We start from the raw sequence: 17,708 nt of genomic DNA on the forward strand, positions 1-17,708 counted from the left end.
AATTTTCATACAGAAATCAACAGTTTTTCTATGCACCAATAATGAATCTTCTGGGGTAGAAAAAAAAAAGAAAATAAAAGAAAGGAGCACAAAACAACATAGAAATAAATTTAATCAAGGAAGTAAAAGACCTCTACAATGAAAATTAATAAGATACTAGGAGAGGAAGACTTCCAATGTTCATGGATAGGCAGAATCAATATTGTTAAAATGACCATATTACCAAAAGTGATCCATAGATTTAATGCAGTCCCTGCCAAATTATCAATGACATTCTTCACAGAACTATAAAAAACAATTCAAAATTTTATATGGAAGAATAAAATACCAAGAATAGCCAAAGCAATTCAAAGCAATGCTGCAGGCACCACAATACCTGCTTTTTAAATATAGTTCACAGCTATACTAACAAATGCAGCATGGTACTGGCATAAATTTGGATACTTAGACCATTGGAATAGAATACAGAGGGACAAACCCATACAGATGCATTACCTCCTCCTTGAAAAGGTGTGAAAAACATATGTGAGAGAAAAGACAGACTTTCTAACAAATGGTACTGAGTAAACTGAATGTCCATATGTAAAAGAATGAAATTAGACTTCTATCTCTCACTCTGCACAAAAGTCAACTAACAGTATATCAAAGATCTAGGCATTTGATCGGAAAATTTTCAATTGCTAGAAGCAAACTTAGGGTTAGCAATTCAACGTATAGGTGCTGGCAACAACTTCCTCAAAAGGACTCCTAAAGATCAGAAAATAATGCCAAGAATTAATAAATGAAATGGCATCAAATTAAAAAGTTTATGCATAGTAAAAGAAATAACAAAACACATGGAAAGAGAGCCTGCCTACCAAACAAGAGAAAATCTTTGCTAGTTACTCTTCTGACTGAAGATTAATATCCAGAATGTATAAAGAACTCCAAAAACATAACACCAAACAAACAATTAACCCAACCAATAAATGTGCAAGTGATCTAAAGATACAGTTCTCAAAAGAATAAATTCCAAATGGCTAACAAATATGTAAAAAGATATTTAACATCTTTAGCAATCAGGGAAATGAAAATCAAAACTATACTGAAATTTTATCTTGCTTCAATTGGAATTGCAATCATCAAGAAAACAAATAATAATAAATGCTAGCAAGGATGTAGGGGGAATGAAACATTTATCACTGTTGGTGGGATTGTAAATTAGCATGACCACTATGGAGATAAGTATGGAAATTCCTCAAAAGAATTGGAATGAAATAACCTTATGATCCAGCTATACCACTTCTCAGCACTTCTCTAAAAGTTAGCATACTATAGTAATATATGCATATCTCTGTTGATAACAGTGCAAATTCACAATAAGCAAGTTATGAAACCAGCCCAGGTCTCTCTTAACACATGAATGAATAAGAAAATGTGATATAGATAGACAGATAGATATAGATAGATAGATATAGATAGATACACACACAATGGAATTGTTTCAATTATAATGAAAAATAAAAATAATGTCACTTTCAGGAAAATGGATGGAACATAAGAGCAGTATGTTAAACAAAATAGCCAGAACCAGAAAGTCAGAGGTATTATATTTTCTATCATTTGTGTAAGGGAGAGAGAAAAAAAATGGAGGTGGGAATCTCATGAAAGTATAAGGGACATCAGTAGAGTAAGAATACCACAGAAATCCAGGACCCTAAGAGGTACAGGAGAATAAAATTGACCAAATTATGTTATGTGCATGTACAAACATATCACAATGAATCCCACTATTATGTATAATTATATTGCAATAAAAATATTAAAATAAAATGAACAGTAATGTGCCTATTGTTATGGTTCATATCTGAATATGTCTCTCAAAGAGTTCATGTGTCAGCAATGTTCAGAGGTGAAAAGATTGGATTGTGAGAATTGTAACCTCATCAGTGGATTAATCCATTTGATGAGTTAATAATTTGAATAGACTATTAGGTGATAACTGTAGGCAGGTGGGGCATGGTGGAGGAAGAATACCACTGGGGAATGAATGTGCCACTGGCAACTCTATCTTGTCACTGGCTTCTCACACGCTGTCTGATTCCTGACTGCTGCTAACTGAGCAGTTTTCTTCCACCATGATGTTCTGCCTCACCCCAAGCCCAGAGCAATGGAGTTGACTGACCATGGACTTAGTTACTGAAACCGTGAGGCCAAAATAAACTTTTATTCCTCTAAATTATTCTTGATCAGTATTTTGGTCAATAAAAAAGTTGACTAACACCACACCCACACTTTAGTCCGAAGGAAGACACTTGTACATCAGTTTTTTGTTGTTGTTGTTTTCTGTTTCTTGCTCTATGCCTATGTATATTGGAAACCTGAGAAGATATTGATAAAATTTTTGCTTACATCTTTTACAAAAGAAGAGAAAGTTAATCTATTTATATGTAACAGGATATTTCACATTTTTGTGAAATTTTGAAATTTTGCTCTTCCTTCAGTCTGGTGTTTCCAAGTTTCTATTTGGTATAATTTCCCTTCCATATGAACGATTCTCTTTAGTATATCTTTTACAAAAGATTTCCTGTTGAAAAAATATTATCAGTTTTTCTCCATCTAAGAATACATTTATAGCATCTTTATTCATTATGGATATTTTATTTGATCTAGATTTAGCTGACAGTTCTTTACATGTGGCATTTTATAAATGAGGTTTCAATGTTTTCTGCCCTCCCTGAATTCTATTGAGAAGCCCACGATCATTTAAATTATTGTTCCCCTATATATAATGCCTTGTTTTCCTTTAACTGCTTTAAATATTCCCCTTCTGTTTTAAAGCCTTTAGTAGTTTCTTTATGATGCTTCAGAGTCTTGATTGTTTTTAATTTACCCTACCTTAAGGTTCATTGAGATTTTTGCATCTTTTTTTTTTAAAAGAGAGAGAGAGAGAGAGAGAATTTTTTAATATTTATTTTTTAGTTTTCGGCGGACACATCTTTGTATGTGGTGCTGAGGATTGAACCTGGGCCACACGCATGCCAGGCAAGCGCGCTACCGCTTGAGCCACATCCCCAGCCCAAGAGATTTTTGCATCTTGTGCCTTACATATTTCACCAATCTCTTCAGCCATTATCTTCCATCATTTTCTCCAAGTCCTACTCTTTTCTCTTCAATTTTTTGGCATTCTGATAACGTGAATTTGATAATTTTATTTCACAGGCCTCTAAAATTTTTTTATTTTTTTTCTTTTACTTTTCAGATGGGATAAGTTCTATTGATGTATCTTCATGGCTATTAATCCTTTTATATATTTTCTCTGCTCTCTGTTGGGCCCATACATTGTGTGTGTGTATGTTTTCTTTATATCTTTTTTTTCTGAAATGTTGTAACTTTTTATGTTCCAAAAGCATTTATTCTTACTTCTTGGCCCCTATTAATACTAGCTGCTTTAGCATCTTTGATGACTTCGACATCACTCTATTTTCAGAGCTGACATAAATTGATTTTCTTTTCCTTTTCTAGAAGTCATTATTCCATGTTCCTTTACATGATCAGAAGTTATAGATTATATCTCAATTTTTTTAAAGACTATGTTTTAGTCTCAGAGTCTTTTTGAAGACATGGATCTTCATCATAAAAGACAATTGATCATGTTACGTTCACCAGCTGGGTTTCTATATACCCTACAGTTGCAGGTACAATTTCAAGTCAGTTTTCAAAGTTTTCACAGTTCTGTTCTAAGTCCAGCCTCAGTGGTCAATCTGGAATGCAAGAAGTGGTCAGTGGTTTAATTTCATTCTCTAAGTATTTGGTATGATGTTTAAATCCATGCATGCACAGATCTGAGATAAGTTCAGGGTTTCAACTTCATAGAATCTTTTTTAAAGAACCCTTTTCTCTGTATCTTCCTTGTCACTTTCTTGAGCATAAGAGATACTCTTTGTGATCTGACAACAAAATCGGAGCTTAATTCTCTGTTCTGTCATAAACCTTTTATGATTATGTCTGTCTCTGGAACCAAATAGCCAGCAAAACAGGAGAAGACAACAATGTGGTCCTCCCCTTTGTTATAGTTTAGATGTGAGGTGTCTCCCAAAAGCTCATGGGTGAGACAATGCAAGGTTTAGAGGTGAAATGATTGGGTTATGAGAGACTTAACCCAGTCAGTGCATTAATCCACTGAGTGGTGACTATAGGCAGACACAGTATGGCTGGAGAAAGCAGGGCTCTGATAGCATGGCTTTGGTTCTCATATTTTGTTCTTGTTGAGCAGAGTATGCTCTGCTCCCTGTTGCCAAGTCTTCAGCTGCTTTCCTCAGCCACACTCTCCACCACAATGTCCTGCCTCTCCTGCAACCCTACGGAATGGAGCAGTCTATAGAGTGAGACCTCTGAAATTGTGAGCTCTCAAATAAGCTTTCCCTCCTTTTATTGTTCTTGTCAGGTCTTTTGGTCACAGGAGCAAAAAAGCTAACTAAAACACACCTGCACTTTTGAGATCACAGGTGCTCATTTTCTGAAACTATAGGTGTCATTCCAGTTGTTACTGCTTCTGCAACTACTGTGAGATTGCCTAGTTGATGGGTAAAAGGCAAACAACAAAGATTTTTTAAAAATCCATGGACTTCCTTCTTTTGTCTCTGCCTCATCAATGCTCACTTTACCTCTGCTTATGCCAGAGACATACAGATTCTTTTCAAGTTGCTTCCATATTTGGTGCCAGTGTCTGAATATTGTGCTGTCTTTAAGTCCAAGCTAGAAATACTGAAGGAACAAAGGAGGGAGGATTTCGTGTCCATTTTGCGGTGTTCAAAATCTCATTCTCTCCTCCAATACTCCTGCTCCCCTTTTCTTTAGGAGTTCTCAGCTTTTCCATGCATCCTTCAAAGTTTTTAGTCGCATCCGGTGGAAGAGACTTGTATCTTACACACTGTTCACTAGAATTTCAACTTATTAATATCCCTTTAACTATTTTAAATTATAATAATTTCAATACAGCTTAAAGATACTGCACAAAAGAACATAGTAATTTTCATTTCATTATATGAGTTGATTTTTTTGTTTTATTTTATTTTTGTTTCTATGGTCAATTCTTTAACAGAACATTGCAACTTAACAACAATTTGAAATTTGAAATCAGAGCCTAATCTATCAATCAGGACAAGAAATGATTATGTTAGAGATAATCAACAACAACAGTATCCAACTAATTCAGACTATACTCTCATTAAAACTAACGGGTAGGAGTTGAACCAAAATGAAGACTGAATTTTTCCAATCAGCCACAGGAGTCAGCAAGAAATAGCCAAATACCATTGGCTTACAGAAAATAGCAGACTTATTTAACTCCTTAATATGCTATAAAGCCCTGAATATGTTATTTAACTTATGTAGGTCTCCTTACTAAATCTCTAAAATGTGCTATAAAAAATATCTACTTAGATTTGCCCTTAATGCACCAAGACAAGTTAAATCAAAGTACCTAGTAAAAAAAGGTATTAAAAAAGGTAAGTTAGGGCTAGGGTTGTGGCTGAGAGGTGGAGCATTCACCTAGCACGTGTGAGGCCCTGAGTTCCATCCTCAGCACCACATAAAAATAAATAAATAAATAAAATAAAGGTATTGTGTCCAACTACAACTTAAAAAATAAATATTAAAAAATACCTACCATTTTAAAAAAGGGCAAGTTAATGCATATGATACCAATTGTGCACTTGTATTAAAAGAGGAAGCCACATTAAGCATACAAGGCTACAAAATTGAATATGAGATAAAGGAGAACTATATATAAACTTAGGGATGATCCTAGCTACCATGAGACAAAAATAATTAGAAAAAATGAATGTACTTACTCAAAAATAATGATAATATTTTTATGGCAAATTGTGCTCACTATTTTCAAGCATAATTCTCAGTCATTCACATTTCATCCCATTAAAGCTGTGCCCTCTGAAATAAGCATATTATTTCTCCCACTTGGAAGATGAGGAAATTGAGTCCAAAAAAGGTCATATAGTTAGAAAGTAGCAGAATTGATATTCTAACCAAGAAAATTTGGGACCAGACCCCATTCTATTAAATACAGAGCTGTTCTACCTACTTAAGAAATACATCTAGCATTGTTACTGTGGTGATTATATAATTTTTATTATCATATTAATCTTGCCATTTCCAACATCTCTCTTTGAATTAAAAGTGGTATTTGCTTTACCATGGTCTTGAATTTGTATCCAAGCCTGAGTACTTAAATCACTCCTTAGGGGACTCATATCTTGTTCAATGCACTTCAGCTGCCAATTATGCTTATGTAAGAAGGGCATTATGTCACCTCTTAGAAAATCCTATGAACTAGAGAGTTGGCAGAAGTTGCATCTTGGAGAGGAACATAAATTTTTGTTTGCATAGATTATAACTGATAACGAACCCTCTCGTGAATTACATGCTAAAGCCAAATTATCAAATAATAATGCATTTGTGGAGCCATTGTGCTATTGAAACAGATGAAGCTATATTGCTAGCATCATAGAAGACCACGTAAGGAATAAAAACTATCCCCTTAAACATTTGCAAAATTATTTATGGTAGCACTAATCATAATAGTTAGAGAAAAAGAGAAAGAAAAACTCAAATATTTGTCAACAGGAAACCAGATTAATAGATTGTATATTTATACAACAGAACCATCTATTAAAATGCAAATAAATATATGACAACCATATTGTATAGCAGATACAGATCTTCTTGTCAAATGAAAAGATATAAAATATGATTTTATCTTTTAAATTAAAAAAATATGCAAAAATTATTATTTTAAAAGAGTGGAGAGAGATGATTTCTTTGGAGGTAATAGAGTAGCAGGAGACAGGATGAGGGACGTCTGAGGTATGGCTGATATTCTTGATCGGTATGCAGATGGTGAGAATGTAAGTGAGGTATGGGAGTAGTTTGCTGTATGCCTGTTTTATGTCATGATGTGCTGTTCTACTGAATACAAGCTTAGATTTTCAAAAGTTGAATGAACAAAGCAAAAGGGGACTTGGGTTTGACTCTTTGGTTTTCAGTTTCCCTACCCATAAAACAAAGGGGCATGTATGTTGCACTCTCTGATTGCTGTGCTTAGTTAGCATTAGATTTTAAACCTTAGCTCTTTGGGTAACAAAGGATCACTGCTTATAGGTGCATGGAAGAGAGGCTCAGTTCTGTTTCTCATCTCTGCTCAGTCCACATTCTTCCTTAAAACTCCACATCCATTCATCAGATTTCTTTGTTGCTTCTCTTTTAAAAATATTTCCAGATTCCAACCATTCTGCACTATCTCCTTTGCTATCCTCTTGCTTTAAGCCACTATCAACTCTCATCTGGACTATCACAAAAAGCCTCTCACTTGGAATAAATTCTCCTGTTCTTGCTGCTCTGAAACACAGCAGTCAGAATGATCCTCTTCAACTGATGTTAGATAGTGTCACTCTTCTGTGAAAAATGTTGAATAGGTTCCTACATCATTCACAGTAAAACCAAATTCCTTACAATGGTCTAAAAGGCTCCACAGTATCCTGTGCCCTAGGATCCAACTGAAAATCTGCTACATCTCCCTCCAGCTCCCCCACTTGAATCTCACTTATTCTCACTGTGGTTCCCAGGACTGAGGTGTCAACCACACTCAGAGCCTTTGCACTTGTGAATTTCTCTGCCTAAAATGTCCTTGCCCTAGATATTTGTAAATCCAGATCCTTTTCAACTTTCAAATCTTTGTTCAAACATCACGTTTGTGAAAACATTTTCTCTGACCATGATATATATATATATACACACACACACACATACACGTATATGTTTGTAAAATGTTTCATCTCTAGAACTGCTTAATGCCTTCTGAAATATTTTTGCTATTTTTCTTCTTTAAGTTTTATCAGTAACTAGCTACACAGGAAAATTGTGTATGTGTAAGGAGCTCTTAATCCACGCCTTGGGTCTTCATTCCAGATGCAGGTGCTTGGTTTGATGTCTCTCAACTAGTTGACTAAAAATGTTTATCAAAACCATAGTGCTTATCTGTTTAGAGCACTAACAGAATTTAAGGTGTTCAAAAGTTATCCTAGAAAATAGAGAAGGGGCATAGCCAAAGATACTTTTAATTAAAGAAAAATTTAAAATGGGGCTGCGGTTGTGGCTCAGTGGTAGAGTGCTTGCCTAGCAAACATGAGGACCTCGGTTCAATCCTCAGCACCACATAAAAATAAATATATTATGTCCACCTAAAACTAAAAAATAAACATTAAAAAAATAAAGGAAAAAAAAAGCCCAAGGAGCTTTCTCGTATAAAGAAAAAAGAAAAAGGAAATAAACAGGATAGGTCTCTGTTTCTTTGGGGCTAAAATCTATGGGTGGAATTTTAGGGAGATACATATTTGTAACAAGTATATTCTTTCAAATATTTGAGCTGCCTAATAGTATTTTGATGTGCCGGAAAACATAAAGCATTTCTTTCTTGTAGATTCTTCAGGTTTGGATATGGTAGCCACTGATCAGACACAATGGAAACAATTGGTGCTGTCCCCAGGGGAGTTATCTAAGAGTTTCCCAATGCCTTTGCAAATTTAGAAAAATAAATGATTTGGGACTCAAGAGTGGATGATACTTGTCTAAACTGTGCACTTCAGGTCCTTGTGTGATTTTGAGAAAAGATTTGCTAAGTATATAAATCTAAGAAGTGTTTTCACTAGATGATGGTAATCTGTGGTGTTCAGGGATCTCAGGAGGTCCTAGTTGACCAGTTTCCAGGAACAACTTCTCCTCTTCTGTTGACTGGCATCAAAGATGAACTTTAGGCACTGTCATATTCAAGCCATTTATGCTGGAAGTGCTCCTAAAAGACAGATATTGGGAGAAGGCTGGTGTTATGAGCGAAAAAAAAAAAAAAAAAACAATCAGGGGAATAATTTGAATGTTTTCAGTTTATAAGGAGCAGAAGGTAACAGTGTAACAATTTATTCCTAATTAAAATTTGTGTGTGTGTGTGTGTATTCAGTTGTAGGTAAACACAATGCTTTTATTTTATTTTTATGTGGTACTAAGGATTAAACCCAGTGCCTTACATATGCCAAATAAGTGCTCTATCACTGAGCCACAGCCACAACCCAATATTTCTAATTTCACTAACATTAAAAGGATTTTTTTAGCTGGGTGCAGTGCTGTAATCCCAGCATCTCAGGAGGCTGAGGCAGGAGGATTGGTAGTTCAAACCCAGCCTCAATCATTTAGTGAGGCCCTAAGCAATTCAGCATGACCCTGTCTCTAAATAAAATATTAAAAAGTTTGGGTATGTGGCTCTGTGGTTAAATACCCCTAGGTTCAATCCCTGTTACCAAAAAGAGATAACTTTTTGTCTGTCTTGTTATTATTTTTCTGTCCTTTCCTCCTTGCTCCTTTCTTACCTTTTCTCTGTCCTTCCATCTTTTCTTCCTTCCCTCACTGCTGAAAGATAGTTTCATACTATGGCAATAGAGATCATGTGTTGAGGAATGCAAACAAAGAGAAATTCTGTCACAAGAATGGAAGACAGAGGTGAGTAACAAGAAGCCAATGTGCAGTTATGTGTCACTGAACAATAGAAGCAATTGCTGAGAGAAGTGTTGTTCGTTGACTTTATTGTCTGTAAGCATCATAGTGGACTTATGCAACCAAGTAGCCAGGACAGCACTAGGTGGTATAATTTTATGGCAACACTCAATCAAATATGTCCTGTCCATGACTTTAAGATAATTATGTGGCATATGACTGTAGATACAGTTCTAAAACTCCTTGTTTCTATAAAGGGAGGAAAAAGGGATTTCCAAATTGCTTTCTTAGGATGTTTAGCTTTAACATATGTTAGTACAACAACAGACTCCTTGGACATCTGGAGCAACTCCTGGGCTCCTATTCTCTTAGGTGGATGAGATTAAGTCTCATCTCTCTTTTCAAGGCAAGTTACTCAAATCATGCTTTTAGGTTTTCATTTTATAAAATTTATTTTTAGATTGTTTTGCAATGTGATTAGTAGTGAATGGAGTTTGGTGAAAGATACACTTAGGTTCAAAATTTATTTCTGTCCTCTAATAGCTGGATCATTCTCTCCATTGCCTCACTGTGCCAGGCTCCAGAATATTCAGCTGGAAACTGGAAAATGGGATAGGCTGTTTGAGATTTAAATCAGATAACAAGTGTAAAGGGAATGGACAGAGCTCCAGGGAAACAGTAAGTGCATGGTAAATACTAGCCAGGTATTATTAAGAAGCAACAATATTTGAGTCCCATTTATATAAAGATGTTCTATTTTTAAGGTTTATTTTGAGTTAATAAACTATGAGCAAACACACAGAGATAAAAATTCCATGTGTAGGACTAAAAATATTCTCCAGTTATCAGAAGATTGGTGGAGATTGCCTGAATTAATACTTTTATTCATAAGGGGGTTTGACTGCCACTTCCAGGGTTTTTTAAGTCATTACACATGGTCATCAAATTGCACAAATATAGCATCTTTTTGAAGCCCTGGAAACCTTAATTTGATATGTGAAATATCTCTAGTATCTTTGGGCAGAATGACAAATAAATATAAACACAATAAGCCACCATTAATTTGAGTTTCTGTTAGGCAGAGTCCATCTCGATTTCCAAGTGCTTTGTTGTGATCTAAATAAGATCAGCAAGACCAAGTCCCAGTTCTGAAGTCTTAAGTTTTTGTGTGTGTGTGTGTGTGTTTTTTTTTTTTTTTTTTTTTTTTTTTTGTACTGGGCGTTGAACTCAGGGGCTCAGGGGCACTCAACCAATGAGCCACATCCCCAGCCCTATTTTGTATTTTATTTAGAGACAGGGTCTCACTGAGTTGCTTAGGGCCTCACTGTTGCTAAGGCTGGCTTTGAATTCACAATCCCCCTGCCTCAGCCTCCTGAGCCGCTGGGATTATAGGTGTGTACCAGGTGTGTACACCAGGCCTGAAGTCTAACTTCTTTTTCAGTATTTCTTATCATTCCTGTTGCCATCATACCATGCTCAGCTGGGACTCAATTTTGCTGTTTTCTCAGATTTATGATTCTTACGTCTTACAAGTTGATAATTCCTATTCTGTAAATTTGAAATGTTCCCAAATCAGAAGCTTTTAAAGGATCAACATGATGGCCCAAGAGAAAAATCCCACACTTGACCTCATATGATGGGTCAAAGTCAAAACACTGACACACTAAATCACTGGCTTAAAATTATGTATAGGCTTTGTGAATTAAGCATAGAAGTTACATCAGTGGATTTTGTGTTTAGTCTTGGTTTCCATCTTTAAGGCATCCCACTCCGTATATATGAATACTCCAAAATCTAAAAGGCATGATCTGCAACACTTGTGGTCCCAAGCATTTCTGATAAGGGATGTCCAACTGGTTTGTGCTGTTTCTTTCTTGTATCAGCTCACTCCAGGCCAGCACCTCCCATTTCTATATTTCATACAAGATACAAAAAAAGAAAAAGAAAGAAAATTGGAACCTCAATGTGGTCTTCCTAAATGCAGTAGATTCTGTTAGAATTGTGATGGGGGAGTGGAAGAGGGGCAGAGGTCACATCACAGCTACACAAGCTCTTCCAAGCAGAATGTTAAGCATCCTCCCATTTCAAATTGACTTTAACCATTCTCCTACTTGGCCTTTTGCTGGTTGCTTCTCTTGATGGAGATGGGGGTTCAAACTTTAAATTCCTACTTCTCACACCACGGACGCTTCTTTCTGAGCCTGTTTTGCTCTGAACTCTCTATTATCATTGAGACCAAAAGAAGATGACTGATATTTTCTAGAAAGGTCCTTGACTTTTCCTATTCTTGGTTCCGGCCAATACTCCCATTGTCAGAATTTTCTCTTCCTCCACAATCAGCTTGTTAATATATTGCCCCCAACAAAACCTGTCTGAGGCGGGGAAGAACACTAGGGTGGAATGGTGGCAGAAGAAGAAGCTTCTCAGTTGGAAAGAAGCTGGGATAGGTCATAGGAACATGAGCCCTTCCAGGGCACGCCCACAGTGACCCACCTTCTTCAGTCATGCCCCACCTGCCTACAGTTACCACCAGTTAATACAGACTAGTGAGGTTTCAGCTGTCACAATTCAATCATTTCACCTCTGAATATTCCTGCATTAATGTAGGGGCTTTGGGGGGGACACCTTATGTTAAGACCATAACAGCCTCAGATTCAGGCCTCGCATGTCACTTTGGACCATCATTTTCTACAGGTGACTTAATTGCCTAAGACTTTCTAGGATATAGGCTTCCAATGTTCTGATTCAAACTCCTCTCTTTCACCCTAGTAAAGGCTTTGAAAGACGTAAGTGAAATATAACAGGGTAGGAGTTGGAGAGTCTGAAGACAGAATCGGTTTTCAAATGGAGTCAGGGTTTCACTCCTTACTGAAGTCAGAGGAGCCTGGGAGGTAAGCATATACGCTCAGTGTCCCAAATCCCACAACTGCTGCTTGCTAAGCTGTCACCTGGGACACTTCATCTCACTTCTTTTTGCCTTATTTTTGTTTCATCTAAACTATCACGGGGTGAGTATTCAGGAACTTTTAACTATTATTAATATTAGTGGAAGAATTCACATGTTCATTTGCATGATGCTGTGCCTAGGCAGACCAAAGAGACAAGGTCTCTGTTCTCAGAGAAATTTTTTTTGTAGTTCAGAAGTCAAGCATCACAGTTACTATCTGTTGCAGTTTTTCACTAAATGCTTGGGGAAAGAAGGGAGCAAAACAAGGGGGTGCAGGTTTGAGATACCCTAAGAAAGTGAAGAAAGGCAGTTGCTTCCTTAGGAAGGGAGATTGAACCTGAGATTCCTAAAATGAGCTGGGTGGAGTGAAGTCATGAAGGGCAAAAGAGGCAAGAACACGGTAAACAGAGAACAACTCGTGCAAAGTATCAGGGCAGGGGAGGGGTTGGATTCAGTCAACAGCACAGAGCAAGAGAGGGTAGCAAGGTAGGAATTTTCCGAGCTTGAAGCAGTGTGGCAGGAGGAGAGGCTGGATTGGGGGAAACAACTGAATCATGTAGAACTTTTAGGGTCATAGTAGAACTTTTTAACTTGATTCTCAGAGATCCTAGGAAGTCATTAACGTGCATTCATATCCCATTTTTCTTCATGAACTATTTTGGTAAATTTGTTTTTTTTAAATATCGTACTAAGACATGAAGTGAACCTTAATGATACGTGCTGGGCATAGGTGAAGAAAATGGGCTTGAATAATCCTGAAGACCCTCAAGTGTTCTTCAAATATTGGCATCCTGCCATGTGTAAGAGGGGCGAGAATATTCTGTGAGGTCCATGGTGGACATTAGTTGGCCCTGACCTCCTCTCCATCCACCTTGTATGCCAGCATTCACTCTCCTTTCCAGAATATACTTTATTTTTGCACACGAAATTCATGATTTCCTATTTACCATAAATAGGTAAATAGGAGGGTAACAGCACACACAGCTCCGGCAGGAGCTGTGAGAGTCTCCGATAGAGAGCACAGTGCCCCATCACCGAGAGGGAATTAGGAGAGTGTGGCAGATTACTCCCGTGAGAATTTGGCTGGAGATTCTGATAATGCAGACCATTGACTTTTCTATGGGATTTAAAATATTTCTCTTTATTTTTAAAGCTAACTTTATTTAAGATTTCTTCCTTCCTCTTTCCTTCCTTTCTCCTTCCCTCCCTCCCTACTCTTCTGAGGTTTGGAGATTTCCGTCCATAATTGTTTGACCTCATTTTTTTTTTTTTTTGAGGGCAGTACAACATGGTGGGAACATGTGGTAGAATTAAAAACAAAACAAAACAAAAAACCTCACCTCATGACCAAGATGTAAAGCAGCTGGTGTCCTATTATCTGCTTCAATGGTGCATCTCCAATGATGGAACCTCTCATTAGGCCCCACCTTTTAAGGGTCCAGCACCTCCCAATAGAATTATGGTCTGGGGACCAAGCTTTTAACACATAGTCCTTGAGGGACATTCCAAATTTAAACCATAATAGTAAAAGAGAAAGAAAGGGGGCTTATCTGATGCACAGTTTTAAACTTTGAAAAGTCTAAGATCATGCAGCCCTATTTGTTTGGCCTCTGGTGAGGATCTCATAGAGGACAGCATCGTGGTGGGAACACAAGCAAGAAAGGGGATCACTTGGCCAAACAGGAAGCCAGTGAGTGGGGCAGGTCAAGCTCACTCTTGTGCTCCTTTATAACAGCTCATTACTCACTGTGGTAACTTGAGAACCACTTAACCCCTCCTGAAGTCAGCTCCATCAATGGCCTAAATCTCTCCCACCAGACCCCACCTCTTAAAGGGGCCACCATGTCTCACACCACCACGCTGGAGAAAAGTCTTCCGCTAACACATGCACCACATGTAAACCACAGCAGAGACCATCCACTGTGGCTTAAGCACCATCCCATCTCAGGCTGACAATGTCTAACTCTAGACAGAAGCCACTAAAAACACCCATCATACTTCATCAAAAAGTGGGAAATGTGTGTGTACTTGGAATATTTCTCCTTTTTCATAACCCAGGAATATTTATTCCTTTTCTATTGTGTAAGCCACACCCTGTAGAAGCTCTCAGTTTAGAAGTATGGAGGAGGCATAGGAGATATTCCTATTTGCTCATCTCTTTCTACTTCTGCTTTACTTCTTACCAACGTTAGATTTTGCCACATTGTCACTATTTCACTTTTGGAGAATGAGGTAATATATTTTATCTTTTCTATTCAGTGGCTGAGGTAGTCATGAGTGTATGTTTGTATGTGTGTAGGTATCTGATTCAAGATTGGTACAGTTATAACAGAAAGAAAGAAAAAAATAATAATCTTCTGTGTACTTGACATAACATTAAACTTGCCACATTAATAAGCCATGTAGTTCTTTTCCCTTTTATTAAAATATGCCCAGCATTAATGAGCTACAATATCACCACTTTGCAAGGATCATAGTTCTAATGACTGTGGAGTTTATGCAAATGATTTGAAACAGCATTTGTACAAAACATCTTCAAAGTTCACTCTAACTGGGTCTGCATACCTATTTCACTGAGAAGTCAGCCACCTTCACAGTCAAGCATGAGCAGCTCTGGGTAAAATGTTGGAAGCTTTTTCTTTACTTTTCTCTGAACTGCTTGCTGTTATCAAGAACTCCTGAAGATTCATGAATACATTGTTCATCCCCTAGAGAAAAAAAAATTCTTTTTCATGTTTTGGTAGTGCTTGCATGGGTTTAAAATTTGGGCAGATCACAGTTGATATTCTTTCCCAACACTGAGTATCTCTTGGATTTTTTTTATTAACTTATTTAACCTCTTTAAGCAAATATTTTATAAAATTAAGGTCACAAACAACATGTGGTTGTAATATTACTCTAATTTCCAGCAACATTTGAAGACTGAAAAGGAATAGAAAATATCAAAGTTTATCACAAATTATAAGAATAAAACTTTGTTAGCTATCACTAGTTGTAAGACTTAAATTCCATATACCGTATGACATATTCATTTAGGCTTCTGAATTTCTCAAAATAAATAAATGAATAAAAACATTATATTAAGCCTCATTATCACCAAATCATTTTGCTATTTAAAATCTTTATCAAAGTTAACTATATACCACCTTGATTGCTAGGTCAGGAATGAAGTTCTTTCCTATTTGAACCTATTTTTAGAACCAAAATACCCTGAGAATATACAGGATAGCTGGAAGGTGGGGGAATCTTTTGTATATATGTTCCACTGAGACCATCACTGCTGAAGATCAATTCCTGAGCTTTATAAACAAGGTCTGGGAAGTTGTAAGTTTAGGTTTAGGTTAAAGATAACAGCTGGACAGGGAGGGGAGAAGAGTGAATCCATCCAATCATATGGTGAACATAAATGCAGGGATGGCCAGTCAGGAGTTTGCAGAATAGCCAAAAAGTTTTTAAGAATGACAAGATTAATTTTAATGTCTAAGATTAATTTTTAAGTGTTATCTATCTGCTTAGGACACTCTTGTCTCTAATATCAGAAACATAAGTAGAAAAATAAAGTCTAATGTAAATAAAACAATATGTTTTTTTAATGTGCCATATTATACTAACTCCTTATTTTTCACATATATTTTATCTATTATCTATAGTGTTTGAGTGTTGCAAAATGGTGTTTTGTGGTGATCATAGAAAAGAAAATGGTTTCCATATTTGAGATAAAAGACTTCTCTGAAAAAAGTGCATATATGAGTAACAATTTGGGATAAGAAGTTCCCTGAAAAAAAATAGGTATTTACCACTTTTTCACAAATTCCCAGAAATATATGTTGATGTGCTGGATTTTTCAGAGCGTCTAAGGTAAGGCAGTCTTTGAAAATATCAAAGGATGAAAATTTGGAGATATCAGCCAATTGACACCTGTTTTACATGAAGATGACATAGTGAGTTTTACATTATAAACATATGTGGTTTTTAAATGACCAAGAACAAAGATAGATATATGCTCTTATATCAACGAAAATAGGATAAACATACCCAATTGTTTTAATATTTTCAAATATCTATAGGCTGAATTGAAAAATAAATTTATAATGCTCCTGAGCAGACTAATTTGAATATCACAGTTTGATGTTAGATTAATTCTAATTCATATTATGGGGATTTGGCATGTTGCATGTCCAAATGCATGTTTTTTAAATTAGTTTTTTTAGTTATACATAACATTTGGATTCATTTTGACATAATTAAACATCATGGAATATAATTTGCTGTAATTCAGTCCCCAGTACTTCCCATTGCCCTCCTCTCCTCCTTCCCCAGTACCTCTTCCTCTACTCTACTGATTGTTCTGCTATTAACTTATAGTTACTTTATATAAATATGAGCCTTGTGGATATACATAAAGGTAGATTCACTGTGGTATATTCATATGTCTACATTGGAAAGTTAGATCTGATTAGTCCCACTGTTCTTCCCTTATCCCATTCCTCCTTCTGTCCCCTCAATCCATTGATCTTTCTTCAACTTTGATGAAACACCCCCACTTTTTTCCCCCTTTTATTTTTATCTCATTTTCACGCATCAGAGAAAAACATTTCACCTTTAACTTTTTGGGTCTGTCTTATTCCCTTAACATGATGGTCTTCAGTTCCATCCATTTACCACCCAAATCCACAATTTCATTCTTCTTTATAACTGAGTAACATTCAATTGTGTATATATACCACATTTTCTTGATTCATTCATCTGTTGATGGGCACTAGTTTGGTTGTATAACTTGACTATTGTTAATTGTGCTGCTGTAAATATCAATGTGGCTTGCCAATAAATATATGAAAAAAATGTGTAGCATCTCTAGCAATAAGGGAAATGCAATTGAAATTACATTGAGATTTCATCTCACACCAGTCATAATGGCAATCATAAAGAATACCAATAATAATAAATGTTAGTGAGGATGTACTGGAAAAAGTACACTCATTCATTGTTGGTGGAATTGCAAATTAATACAACCACTAGGAATGAAACCACCGTATTACCCAGCTATCGCACTCGTAATTGTGTATTCAAAATATTGTAGTTAAGTTTTAAAGAAGATGTTCTATATGAATACTTGATTCTCAGTAAAGATCAATTTGTTTAAGAAAGGAAGAATGGATGGAAGGTAGGGAGAATCTGGCAGGCTGAAATACTCAGGTTGATTCCTTGTGTATGTTGATAT

Source organism: Marmota flaviventris, chromosome 11 (assembly GCF_047511675.1).
Source record: "Marmota flaviventris isolate mMarFla1 chromosome 11, mMarFla1.hap1, whole genome shotgun sequence".
Classification (NCBI taxonomy): domain Eukaryota; kingdom Metazoa; phylum Chordata; class Mammalia; order Rodentia; family Sciuridae; genus Marmota; species Marmota flaviventris.